Source organism: Emydura macquarii, unplaced genomic scaffold (genome assembly GCF_026122565.2).
Source record: "Emydura macquarii macquarii isolate MOO-44397 ecotype Brisbane River unplaced genomic scaffold, CSIRO-AGI_Emac_v2 contig_1043, whole genome shotgun sequence".
Lineage (NCBI taxonomy): Eukaryota > Metazoa > Chordata > Testudines > Chelidae > Emydura > Emydura macquarii.
This window is the reverse complement of record NW_027131180.1, coordinates 17,673,342-17,687,309: the sequence shown is the minus strand read 5'-3', so window position 1 is coordinate 17,687,309 and position 13,968 is coordinate 17,673,342.

Sequence of the window (13,968 nt, the reverse complement as noted above, 5' to 3'; positions counted from 1 at the left end):
GTGTTTAAGGTGGCGAGGACCTTGTTGGTCTTGCCCATGCCACCCTTGCCCCGCCCTCCGCTGAGACAGAAGGGGCCCGTGTCTCAGGGGAAGCCCGCGTTGGGATCCCCTGGTTGGCTCACCCTGGGTGGAGGAGTTGATGCGGTGGCACTCCCCCAGAAGTTGCTCAAGGTCGTGGACACCTGGGAGGTCGCCCTCCCAGCACCAGTCACAATCCCCAACACTGGGCAAGGTTTGTCCCAGGCGGCAGTGCCTATTGGGGTCACCTGCAGGAGGCCACTCCCCAGAGGGAAGTCGGCACCGCTCCTGCTCCCTGGCACTGAGGAATTCGCCTGCACCGGTGTGGCGCAGAACCTGGTCACCAGAGCCTGACTCGGCACCAAGAGGGAAGCGGCGCCATAAGTCGTTGGTGCCCAGGCGCCACTCTAGACATTTTAGTTCCCAGTCAGAGCATGGTTCCCCACGTTGGCACTAGTCATGGTACTTGCACCAGGTCTTGTCATCATCAAGATTGACGATGCCAAGGGGCCATTCTCCAAAGCGCCAGAGCACACGCAGATCGGGTCATTGCTCCCCCGATACTCGGCACTGCATAACGGGAGCCTCTGAGGCAGCCCTGCCATGGTTGTTGGACAGTGAGTCGGTGTCCTCTTGAGAGGACGGCCACTGGGTAAGTAGGCGCCACCAACATAAGATGCTGGAACACCTTTCAGCACAGGCGGCCCGGGATGGCCTCAGGGGCAGTGGCCACCCCAATGGCCATATTGGGAACTGTGGGGGTTTCCTGTCGGGCCAGGTCCACAGTCCTTCAGGTTGTCTGGGGTGCAGTCCGTGGCACACGTGCTGGAAAAAGGCCATCGTTTGGACTCTGATGATGAGTTGGATCCCCAGGAAGGGACCTTGGTGGGGGTCCTCGTCAGCGGGAAGGGATGCCATCTCCCACCGCACCATTCCAGTCCTCCTCCTCTTCCCCAGACAAGGCGGTCATCCAGGGACACTCGGGGCCCCTGGATGATTTCAGGGCGCATCAGGAGCTTCTAAAGTGGTGGCTTCCAACTTGGGGTTGGAGGCGGAAGAGCTGAAGGAGGCGTCAGATAGCCTCTTTAATGTCCTGGCAGCGACCGCCCCAGCCCGGGTTACCCTCCCTGCACATGTTGAAAATAGTAAAGGCCCTGTGACAGACCCCTTCATCAGTGGCCCCAACATTTAAAGGGGCTGAGAAAAAAAATATTATGTCCTGGCCAAAGGTTTCGAGTACCTTTTCACCCCCCCTCTCCCGTTATCCTGGTAGTGGATGCGGCCAACCAGTGGGACAGGTAGGGACAGCCTTGTTCCACACCAAGAAACAAAGACAACAAGAAGTTGGACCTGTTCGGGAGAAAAGTTTATTTGATGACAAACCTGCAGTTTTGAATTGCTAATCAGCAGGCTCTCCTAGGCAGGTACAACTTCAATCACTGATTAAAGTGCTTTGTGGACACTCTGCCCCAGGACCAGGCGCTGGACTTAGCACCATCCTGGAGGAGAGTGTCATGGTGGCCAGCGCAGCAGACTCGGTGGCCAGAGCCCATCTGCATGTGCACGTGATCATGGCTGCAATCCTCGGGGCTATCCCAGGAGGTACAATAGTCCATCCAGTATCTCCCCTTTGATGGGTCAGTCTTGTTCTCAGACCAGACGGATGCGAAGTTGCATGGTCTGAAAGACTCGAGGGCCACGCAGCTCTCTCTGGGTCTTTATACGCCCCAGACCTCTAGATGCCAGTTCCGTCCCCAGGGCCAGCAACAGCAGAGGTACCAGCCACAGCGGTTCATTCCCTATAGACAGAGGAACAGAAATAGGGGGGCTAGAAGATGTTGACCTATGCCAAGGTCCTCCTCAGCCCCCCAGCAAGTGTTGTCTAGGTGATCTGGTACTCAGAAGAGGTTATTTTGAAGGCGCATTCGAGGGTAGCGTCCCAGCCTATTCCCTGGATCCCTCCTGTCCCTTTCTGAACCACTTAGCTCCCTTTCTGTCCGAATGGGCCAAGGTCACTTTGGATTGCTGGGTCCCTGGCATAGTTTCAACAGGCTATGCCCTCCAGTTTGCTTCTACCTCTCCCCTCCCCCCTGCACCCAACAACCGTCCTGCCCCGTCCCTCTTCAGATACCTCTCATGCAGGAGGTAGAGACCCTTCTCAGCCTCCGGGCCATAGAAAGGGTTCCACCAGACATGAGGGGAAAAGGGTCAAGGTACTTTCTCATCCCCAAAGCAAAAGGGGGTCTAAGACCCATATGAGATCTGCATCGTCTCAGCAAATATCTCAAGAGGCTGAAATTTCACATGGTCTCCCTTGCCTCCATCATCCCCTCCCTGGATCCAGGAGACTGGTATGCCGCCCTCGACTTAAAGGACGCATACTTCCACATTTCTATCTTCCCCAGCCACAGACATTTCCTCCTTTTTGTGGTGGCTGGCTCCCACTACCAGTTTGCAGTGCTCCCCTTTGGTCTTTCCACGGCCCCAAGGGTGTTTACAAAATGCACAGCGGTGGTGGTGGCGCACCTGAGGCACAAGGGGGCCAAATATTCCCTACCTGGACAACTGGCTAATCAGAGGCAGGTCCAGGGCCCAGGTCCAGAGCAGTGTAGATCTGACATGCGCCATCTGCTGCCAGCTGGGCCTACTAATAAACAAATAGAAGTCTACATTAAACCCGGTGCAATGGATAGAGTTCATCGGGGTGGTCCTGGATGCTTCCCCAGACAGAGCTTTCATAGAATCATAGAATATTAGAGTCGGAAGGGACCTCAGGAGGTCATCTAGTCCAACCCCCTGCTCAAAGCAGGACTAACTTCAGCTATATCATCCCAGCCAGGGCTTTGTCAAGCCTCAGCTTAAAAACCTCTAAAGATGGAGATTCCACCACCTCCCTAGGTAATCCATTCCAGTGCTTCACCACCCTCCTAGTGAAAAACTTTTTCCTAATGTCCAACCTAGACCGCCCGCCCTGCAACTTGAGACTGTTGCTCCTTGTTCTGTCATCTGCCACCACCGAGAACAGCCTAGCCCCATCCTCTCTGGAACCCCCTTTCAGGTAGTTAAAGGCCGCTATCAAATCCCCCCTCATTCTTCTCTTTTGCAGACTAAACAAGCCCAGTTCCCTCAGCCTCTCCTCATAAGTCCTGTGCTCCAGCCCCCTAATCATTTTTGTTGTCCTCCGCTGTACTCTCTCCAACTTGTCCACATCCTTTTTGTGGTGGGGGGCCCAAAACTGGACACAATATTCTAAATGCGGCCTCACCAATGCCGAATAGAGGGGAATAATCACTTCCCCTGACCTGCTGGCAATGCCCCTCCTAATGCAGCCCAATATGCTATTAGCCTTCTTGACAACCAGGGCACACTGCTGACTCATATCCAGCTTTTTATCCACCGTTACCCCCAGGTCCTTTTCTGCAGAGCTGCTGCCTAGCTCGTCGATCGCCAGTCTATAGCTGTGCATGGGATTCTTCCTTCCTAAGTGGAGGACTCTGCACTTTTCTTTGTTGAACCTCATTAGATTTCTTTTGGCCCAATCCTCCAGTTTGTTTAGGTCACTCTGTATCCTATTCCTACCTTCCAGGGTATCTACCACACCCCCTAGCTTAGTGTCATCCACAAACTTGCTGAGGGTGCTATCTACCCCATCCTCCAGATCATTAATAAAAATGTTGAACAAAACCGGCCCCAGGACCGACCCCTGGGGAACTCCACTTGTGACCGGTTGCCAGCTAGACATGGAGCCATTGATCTCTACTCGTTGAGCCGTATGCTCTAGCCACACTTTCTTACCCTAGCCACACTTCAAGGCGATGTCCACCATCATCACTCACCTGTACTTCTGCCCAACAACAACAGTCAGGCACCATCTACAGCTGTTAGGCCACATGGCAGCCTACACTTACGTAGTGAGGTTGGCTCGCCTAAGACTCAGACCACGTCAGTCGTAGTTGGCCTCGGTTTATGCCCCGAGCAGACATTCCCTGGGCCAGATGGTCGCAGTCCCCCCACAGATCTTGGCCACGCTAGACTGGTGGTGAAGGCCCAGGGCAATGTTGAGGGGTGTGCCATTCGAAGAGCTAGCCCCCTTAGTCACCCTGATATCAGACGCCTTGGACTTAGGGTGGGGGGCCCATATCAGCACCAACCTCGGCACACAGCGGGTCTGGTTGAGGGAGGAGAGGCACATGCATTTCAATGTGAGAGAGTTATGGGCTATTTGCCTAGCCTGTGGAGTGTTCCTCCACTTTATTGTGGGCAAGGTGGTACAGATGCTGACAGACAGTACAGCACAGCAGCCATGTATTATATCAACAGGCTGGGGGAGCCCGTTCCTTAGCCCTTTGTCTGTGGGAGGAGGCCATTTGTCTGTGGGACCTGGCGGTGAGGCACAGTTTTCACATAATAGCCTCTCACCTCCCGGGAGTGAGGAACAACAAGGTGGACTGCCTCGTTCTTACCCCACCATGACTGGTCACTGCATCCAGGTGTGGTCTCTATGATTTTCCAACGGTGGGGCTCTCCCCAGGTAGACCTATTCACGTCAGCATGGAAAAAGAAAAACTCGCAGTTTGCTCTCTCCGCAGTCTGGAGGCCAGATCGCTCTTCGATGTCTTCCTCCTGCAGTGGTTGGGGAGCTTCATGTACACATTTCCGCCCATCCCTCTCCTTCACAAAGTCCTGCTGAAAATCAAGAGTCACTTCCAAGACCTGCCAGCCTTCTTGGCTTCTGCTCTGAACACCAACACCAAGCTTCCACTATCCCTTGCCCAGTTACTACCCCTCACACTTCAAGACTGGGAAAGGCATGAAGGCTTAAGAGCAGATTTTTTACTTAATTGGGAGGCTCTCCTGGAGCAGTCAATAGAAGACACTGCGGGAACAGGCATTGAGGGGGCCAGATGTGTAACTTATTCTTGGCAATGAATCTGGGAGTGCCGCATATTGCACCCCAGTGGTGGCTGCAGCTGCCTCCCTATACTAGGAGCATGAGAATAAATGCACCAGAGCGCAGCTTCGCCAGCACCAAGTCCTGACCATCTAACATAGAGAATGCCAGCCCTTCCCCTTCCATTTCCTTCCTCTCTCCTACAGGAAATATAAGTAATAACTTCCTCTCCTTATTCTTAGTCTTGTCCTCCCATTTTCCTCTGTCTTATCACTTTCCCACACTTTTCTCTATCACATTTTCCTCTTTCCCGTCTCCCTCCTGTCTTTCCACCATTTTCTCTATCACCCCTTTCACCCACTCATTTCCCTCTTCTCACTCTGCCTCCTTCACTCTCTGTTGTCTTCCGGTCTCTTAAAATTAAGTTTCAATTCTTGGGTCTGAAGCTCGGAAACTGAAACTGACATTGTGATGTAGGCAAAGAGAAACTCCCATGAATGAATGACCAAATGTGCATGACATGAGCCTCAGAGAAGTTTCCATCCATATCATTTTGAGAGGATTAAAAGGAAGGAATGGATAAGATTATCACTGAAAACTAAAAGAGAATTCTTGTCACATTGCTGTTAAATTGAGCAATCCAACAGCAGAAAAAGAGAATGTGTGAAGAACATCTCACTGAATTGCAACACATAGGGTAATTTTTATTTACTCGCTGCTAGCCCTCACAATCTTTGTTCCTGTTATGCAGCTTTACCAGTTGCTACATAAGGTTGCTTCTGAGGGCACGTCTATACTGACAGCGGCAAAATCGCCGCTGCCAGATCTATCTTTCTGGATCGATTGAGCAGTCAGTGTAGACCCGCTCAATTGATCAGGAAATTGACTGAGTAAAACCACCCCCTCAAGTAGTGTAGCGCTGTGTCCCATCGGTGCAGCACAGTGAAGACACCGCGCAGAAGGGAAGCACAGCAGTCGACGTGAGTTACGCAAGCTACTCTGCGTAGTTTGCATAACTCCTGTCGACTGCCACCAAATCTCCAGGAAAGTGTAGACCAGGGCTGAGTTTCCATGATAAGTCTGAGTTTGCCCCCCCTTTTAATAATAATACTAAAAAGAGTGAGAGACGCGAAAAATCAGCTTAGCCTCAAAATTGATGATAGGTTAAGTCTCGGGTTGCCGTAGGATTCTCCTGGAAAATGTAAAGTGATGTGGACATGGGCTTGCTGGTTTATAACACCATAACAATAGAGGGGTTTTTTCACAGTTTCTAAAGGTTAATATTTTTTGCCACTTTATAGGAAAAAAAGCAGTGAAGAAATAAAAATTGTCACCGGATTCCCCTAGTTGATATCTGGTGCACAGTACCAAACTATAGTTGTATGAAGCTAATCATCAACATTACCCTAATTATTTTATTACAGTGGCACCTAGAGGTCCCAAAAGATATTTGGGCCCCATTGTGCTAGGCACTGTGCAAAGACATCACGAGAGACAGACAGTTTTTGCTCCAGAGAGTTCACAGTTGAACTAGAGAAGATAGCAAAGGTGTGTGTTGGGGGAAGAAGGAGTTTTGGAAGACACAAGGCAAAAGAGGTGAAGTGAAGTGACTTGCGTCCCACTCTGGTTTCCTAGCTACTGGGTCATGCAGCCTGGGAATATGCTTTGGTTCCCCATCTCTGGAATGCTCAGGAGAGCTTGTTAGGCACAGTAGGAACAATACACTTCCTTTTAACAAAAATGAGTTATTTTGCCCTTTTCATTGCAGAGATAGAGCCCGAAGTGTAACTTGATCCCAAGAAACTCTGTCACTGGAGAAACAATTCTTTTTTTCCAGCCAAAACAGGGGATTGAATCCTCCCCATTGGAGGAGAGAGAAGAGGAGTGTGTGGCACGGAGAATGAGATCAAATGCAGGCAGCAGGGAAGATTGCAATCATAGGGGAGTTTGGGGGAGCATCTATGGCTCCCTTCATAAGCTCTTCTGTCTCCAAGGGACATCATCAGCCTCCCTGCTGCCTTCCTGTTGTGGTGATGAATCACCTCAGGTTTGTCAGAGCGGGAGCCCCTGTTGGTGATCTATGGGAGGCTCACGGGACAAGGCTGGGGCCACAGGAATAGAGCTGGTGTCTCAATGCCTCAGACAGCTTCAGCTCCATGTCTCCTCCTCTGCTGATGGAGAGTCAAGAGGCCTACATGGAGAACATTACTAGGAGTTCCTGGATGAGGGAGACATGGATGGCTGCTGTCTTCCCGCACACTGTGGGGGAGGTGGGTGACCATGGGAGAGTGGAGATACATATGGGTGGGGGATAATTGCACACACAGCAGGGGGTAGGAATGTCCCATAAGTGCTGTCCCATATTTATGACCCTCATTCGCGGGAGGGTCCATCTCTCCCTGGAGTCCCACAGTACCTGAGCTTCTCACTTCTTTTGGTGAGGTCTACCATGTATGAAGCCAGAGCTATTTGTCATGGGGGGGAAATGGGTCAGTAGCTGAATTGTTCTCCCTCTCCACTGTGTGAGCGACACCTCGGATTATCCCAAGGGACAGAGCCTGCACCTCATGGGCTTCCTGACACAGGAAGCAGAATGGGCTTCCTCTCCGTGTGATGACCTAAGCCCTCATGGCAAGGATGCTGGAACTTCACCCCCCAACACACACACACTGCTACAAGGCCAAAGTGGTGGAGGCAGAGATAACCTGTGCCTGCTGATAGTGGTGGGGAGGGCCCACAATTTAAAGGTTTACCCCCCCAAGGCAGCCACCCTCTTATCCTCAGTCTCCTCTCCTTGCAGCTCTGAGGGGGCCCAGTGGCCCCATGACAGAAATCTGGGGGAAGGTACATTATCCCTTGAAATTTCTGGGGGTATACCACTCACAGGCAGGGGGTACCCAGGGAAAAACAGAGTGAAAGGGAGGCAGGCGGCAGCTGCTGACTTCTGGGGAAGGCAGGCGGCAGCTGCTAGCTTCTGAGGGAGGCAAGCAGAGCCCCCTGCTTCTTACCAGGTCCCAGCTCCAAGGTAGGAGCCCGATGGCAGCCTCCTGCATCTTGCGAGCTGGCCTCGCAGCTGGGTGGCAGACACCTGTGCCCCGGCTTGAAGACGAGCAGCAAGGTCCCTGCTGCCGCAGAAGCCTCAACTGCCCCAGCTCGGATTGGGTGGCAGTCACCCACCTCCCAGTCTGGCAGCCAGGCGGCAGCCACCTGCAACTTGCCCAGGTGGCAGCCCCCTTCCCTGTCTCAAAGGCCAGTGCCCAGAAAACTTGTCAATTTCACTGCTCTAGCTGAGCAATGAAATTGACAACTATGACAACCCCGGATTTCACCAGTTACCCTTTTTTCTAGTCTCTCTCTCTCTCTTGCCCTCCTTCCCTGTCTCTCTCTCACACCTTCCTCCTCTTAAATCTATGGCATAAAATTTGGCGCGGTGCTTTATATTTCCCAGCATTGGCACGCCACTCAAAGCCTCCTAGCCAGGTACATACTTGAGTTGTGCACCCCTGGTGTAAAGGTGGTAACCCTGCCCACACTAGATCTGACATCTCATCTCATGGCCTTGTATACTCAGCCCTTCTTCCAACATATGGCTCACATTAGTCTGTAAATATAAAATCCTGTGGAAAATTCAGTCTTGGGATACTTATTAAAATTTTCAGAAGTTAGGGGATACTTGCTAGTTAAAAGGTGAGAAACATTGGCATAAGACATAGGAGACACGGATGACACATTGCATAGTAAAGCTAACCTACAGTGATGTTAAGGATGCTTTTGCTCTTTCAAGTTAGTTTCATTTTCCCTGATTACTGCCTGCGTCTGTGGGTGGAGTTAGTGACAACAGCATCAAAGAAAGAAAATCCATGCATTGCATTGTAAAATCAGCTCACAGTGATGCCACCAATGGGATGCTTTTGAGTTAGTTTCAATTCTCCTGTTTTCTGTCAGATATGGGGGGAGCTAGTGACAAGAAAAAGAGCAAAGACGTTCTGTATTAGCTATTTCCTCCTGGGCAGAGCACTCGGCAGGTACGAATTTTTCTCTTTCTCCTCTTTTCAGTAACCAGTTGAAAAGTTTGTGGGTATCTTTAATTCATCTCTCGTCATAGCTAAATATGGGTGGGCTGGCAGACACTGCATGGAAATCTGAAAGAAGACAGAGGAATAAATGAGTGACTGGGCACAGGCTTTCTCCGGGTACAATCGTCAGCATGAGGATACACACTAAATCCAGGGAATGTTTCCTCTTTGTGAGGATGTGCTTGGTACCCCGAGTTTTAAATTGCTGAAGCGTGCTGTATCTTTAGCGGAGTGGATGTGTGCGAGAGAGCGACAGCCTGGCTAAGGCGCTAGCTGTTTTCAGTGCTGGGAGCCCTGCGTCTGGGCAGTCTGTCCTGTCCTGTCCTGGGCGAGGCTGTGGGAAGTTAAACCATAGGCGGAGTTTGACTATTTAATTGGGGGGATGGGGCAAGCGGCAGGGAGGTTAGGGCGTCCCGTGGGGGGAGCATGAACGCCCCCGGTCGTGTGCAGCGCCCCGCGGCTGGGGATGTCCGCGGGCCCGTGCCCCGCGGGGCCGGTGGGTGCGGGTGCGGCGGCAGGGGCGTTCCGAGGCGCCCTGCCTTTGTGCGCCGGCCTGGCCGGCTGCCTCGGAGGAGGAGCCGCCTCCCCAGCAAACATCCCCGGCGGCCGCGCCGACCCGCCCCTCCGGCTCCAGCCTCGCGCTGGGCTGGACAAGGGAGCCGCGGGCAGGGCCGGCGCGCGGGCGCGGGGGTGTCAGCGGGGGAGCGGCTCCTCCTCCGAGGAGGAGGGCCCGGCCGGGGGCATGGCCCCCTCCCGTGGGTCACCACTGAGGCCGGGACGCCTGGCTGGGGGCGGGGGGCAGCGCAGAGGGCAGGGGTTTAACAAATCAGAAATGGGGGGGGGGCAAACCCCGCCCATGAGTACACCCAAGAGAACGGGGTTCAGACATGGGCATAGTTTGATTTCTATATGGGGGGGGAGGGAGTAATACTATTAATAGTAGGTATAGGTCTAATTTATGGATTTACTGATTGACAGCCCCCCCTGCACTTCCAGGGATACCCCCCCACCGCCCCCTCATAGGAGAACCCCCTTCCCCCGGATCCCATCTCCCCTGTCCCAGGGAGGGACTGACAGACCCCCCTGCATCCCATATGGAGCCCCCAGATCCCGCACCCCCACGCCGCAAGGAGGGGTTGTCAGATCACCCTGCCTTCCCAGAGGTGATCCCCCCAATCCGCCATGGGAAACCCCCTGGCCCTGCACGCCCGTGGACTCCCCCCACACCCCATAAGGACCCCCATGGATTCTGCCCACCCTAGGGAGGGACCGACAGGCCCCCCAGCACCTCCCTCACTTTGGGGAGAGACCAACCTCCCCTTACACACATTCCCATAGGAAACTGCCCTGGCTCCTGAAGCCCCTGCTCTGAAAAGGGACCAAGGCCCTCACACACTCCCCGGGACACCCTCCCTCCACAGGGAATCCTAAAGGATCCACAGATGCTGACTTTTGTTTTTGCTGGCAGAGCATCTGCTCCCTCCCCTGAGGCACCCCACCCGCCGCTCCTTCATTTCTGCCCCCTCCTGCCTTAAGGGCAAGTGACGGGTGGGGAGAGGGGGCGAAGAGGAGCCAGCGGTAGGAGGAGGGGGCTCGGGGGAAGGGGCAGAGCAAATGTAGGAATAGGTGGAGCGAGGATGGGGGGGGGGAGGAAGGCCAAGCAAGGCAGAGCACAGGTGGTGCCACAATTCAGGCACCAGTGCCTTCCCCGCCACTCACTTCTGGGGAGTTTCCGGCGGGCATGCCTCCAAAGGGAGGGGAGGTTGGCTGGGGAGGCGTCCTGCGACTGTGGGGCCTACTTCCGTTCCCTTCTCCGTTCCCGTCTCCGGGCAGAGTTCTTCTGGGCGGCGTCCACCGGCTCCATGGATTATCTTCCGGGAGCGGTGGGCGCTGTCCGGGGTTCTCTGCTCGGTGTCCCCTTCCAGTTCCCTTCTTTTATACCTTTGACCCTCATGCCCTTTTCCTGTTTTTACATTTGTTGTCCCAAGTAATTAGTTGTATCCTAGGTCCGGTGGCTCCTCCCCTTAGGCTGGGGGTGGAGCCTTGAGCGGTGGGCTGGCTCACGCCCGCCCACCCATCCTAGTTTACAAATAGGAAAGGGAGGTGCACCACATAGAATCATAGAATATTAGAGTTGAAAGGGACCTCAAGAGATCATCGAGTCCAACCCCCTGCTCAGAGCATGACAAACTAGATCTGGCATTTCTTCCCCATTTGGGGAAGCTGAACCTTCCCAAGCCTCTTATACTCACCACCCATGCTGTGGCTCTTGGGTGCTGAGCACCCCTTACTTTTTTTCGGTGAGTGCATGAGTCCCGGGAGCACCCACAGAGTTGGCACCTAGAGCACCCTCCTACAGGGATCCCTGTGTCCTCTCTAAGGGCCCTCCCCTGGATCTCGCACCAGCTGCCATAGGAAGGGATTGACAGATCCATACCCCATACAGCACACTCCACCCTCCTTCCTTCGCCACCCCCCCCCCCATGATCCCAAAGCCCCTGACCAAGGGAGGGACCAACAGGCCACCCCACTACTATCCCAGGGGGATTCCCCCCAAGATACTGCCTCTCCCCACTCCAGGGAAGGACCAATAAACTCCTCCAGCACCCCAGCACCGCCCCGCACATACGCACTCACCCTGAGAACTCTCCTACAACTCCTATAGACAAACCTGGCAACATTTTCATAAAATTTGGGGGGGGAGGGGGAATTCAACCAGCTACATAGCTGGTTAAAAAGCATGATAATATTTTTCAAAAAATTCCTCAATTATTTTGGTTTATTTTTTTCATTTCCAAATGTCCATATTTCAACTCCTTACCTCTGTTTGCCAACTGCCCATTTATACCCATTCCTGTAGACATACACCTGCTAAATTCCCAACTCACACAAGTAAATTTAAGTGTGGGTCTGAGTATTTGCAGGCTCTGGGCCTTAAACAGGACACCTGTGGGGGCAGAATTATTCTGCTGATACCCACCGATAGAGCTGCTCACAATTTTTTCCAACAAAACATTCTATTGATGAAAAATGGCTTTTCAACTATAATGGGGGGGGGGAAAACAATGTTATTAACTTTTGTCAAAATGTTCTGATTTTTTTTAATGAAAAAGAAAAACAATCGAAAATGGTTTTTGAGAACTGATCATTATTAAAAGACATTTTTGAGAGAAATTTGGAAAAAAGTGGGGAAAAAATCTCCCACTAAAAGTAATTGGCATTGTTTTTACCAGCTCAGCATAATGATGAAATACAAATAATACTGCTGGGTGAATTCTGTCTGTGCTACTGGGAACGTGCAGAATTAATTTCCCCTGCAGATTTTTTTTGTTTCCCCACAGAATGAAAGGGCTTGTCTACACTTACCTCGGAGATTCGGCGGCAGTCGACCGGAGTTACGCAAGCTATGCAAAAAACTTGCGTAACTCCCGTCAACTTCTCTGCTTCTCTTCTGTGCACCATCTTCACTGCACTGCACCGACGGGAACGCGGTTCCCGTTGATGCAGCGCTACGCCACTTGAGAAGGTGGTCTTAATACATCGATTTCTGGATTGACTGAGTGGGTCTTCTCAGTCGATCCAGAGAAATTGATCTGATGACGGCAAATTGCCACTGTCAGTGAAGACATAGCCAAAGATTCTGCCGGGGAAGCAAAGGGAAGCCACAACAGGGGTCATGCATCCCTCTCTAACAGTGGTCCTGATTAGGCACCTTCAGGCATCAGGAGCAGCCAGGAGAGACATAAATCTCCACCGGGGGGCGCGAGGGAGGGCAAAGCTGGGCGTGGGTGTGGGACTCTGTCCCACTTGCTCGCTATTGCAGTGCACCCAGTACGGAGGGGCAGGGCCCCAGGGTGTTTCTAGAGCAGGCCTGGCCCTCATGCTATGTTAGGGTCAGGTGTAGCCTCATTACCAAGTCTGTGTCCTGGAAGCGGGGGAGCATAGGGTAATCCTCCATCCCCATGCAGCCTGTGGCCTGCGCTCCTCACTGGGAGGCAGTGGCAGTGCATGCCTCTTGCCCCTGCTGCTGCACCCGCCTTTCAGAGGCATGCAGCTGACACAAGCTGCTGTGGGGAAGCCACGGGAAGCCTTGGCTTGGGGCACCATTTAGGGAGAGCAGAGCAGCATCTCCTCCAAGTTTCACACTGAAGGTCTGCTCACAGCACAGGCTCCAGCCCCAGCTGGAGCTCTTACCTTCTGCGCCACACAGGCAGGTCCTGCAGCTCTGGTAGTCAGTTTCTTCCAATATACTAGGGCCCCTGGGGACAGGGCAGGCAAGGAAGGGGTCAGTCAGGGTGGGACGAGGGAGCACAAGGGCCCAGTGGTTAAGGGGGGAGCATAAGGTACTCTGTCATGGGGATGGGTGTGGGGGGGCCATGATCGTGAAGGAGAAGGAGAAGCAGAGAATCCCCAGTGATGTGGCTGGTTTTGGAGCCTAGGGGAGCCAGTGGGATGGGAAAGCAGAGTCAATCTCCAGGGGAAGGGAAAGATGAGAGCATAGGACTTGTGCACTGAGGGAGGGGCAGTGAGTGTGGGAGGAGCAGCTGAGGGGGGCAGAGGGGGTGCTGAAGAAGGGTGGGGGACTAGAAGCAGCTAAGTGGGTCTTGGGATTCATTTGCCCTCAGAGAAGCAAAGAGCACCCTCACCTCTCCCTGGGATAGAGACTATGGACAGAACCCCCCTAAGCTAATGCGTTCTCTCAACTAACTAATCTGCTCTCTGTCTTCCCATCTCTCCTTCTTTAGGGTAACTTATACCTTGATCCTGCAGTGAGGATGTATGTAGGCGCAGGGGTTTCTTTAATTCTCCACTCCTGGGGGAATCTTTTTTGTTGTCTGTATTGTTACAGACATACTTGTGGACAGGTATTTTGAAATAAGTTACCAAAATCATTGAAACTGGCATGATTATATTGTGTTATTTTGACAAATATAATATGCAGAATTTTAAAATATTCTGTGCAGAATTTTTAATTGTTGGCAC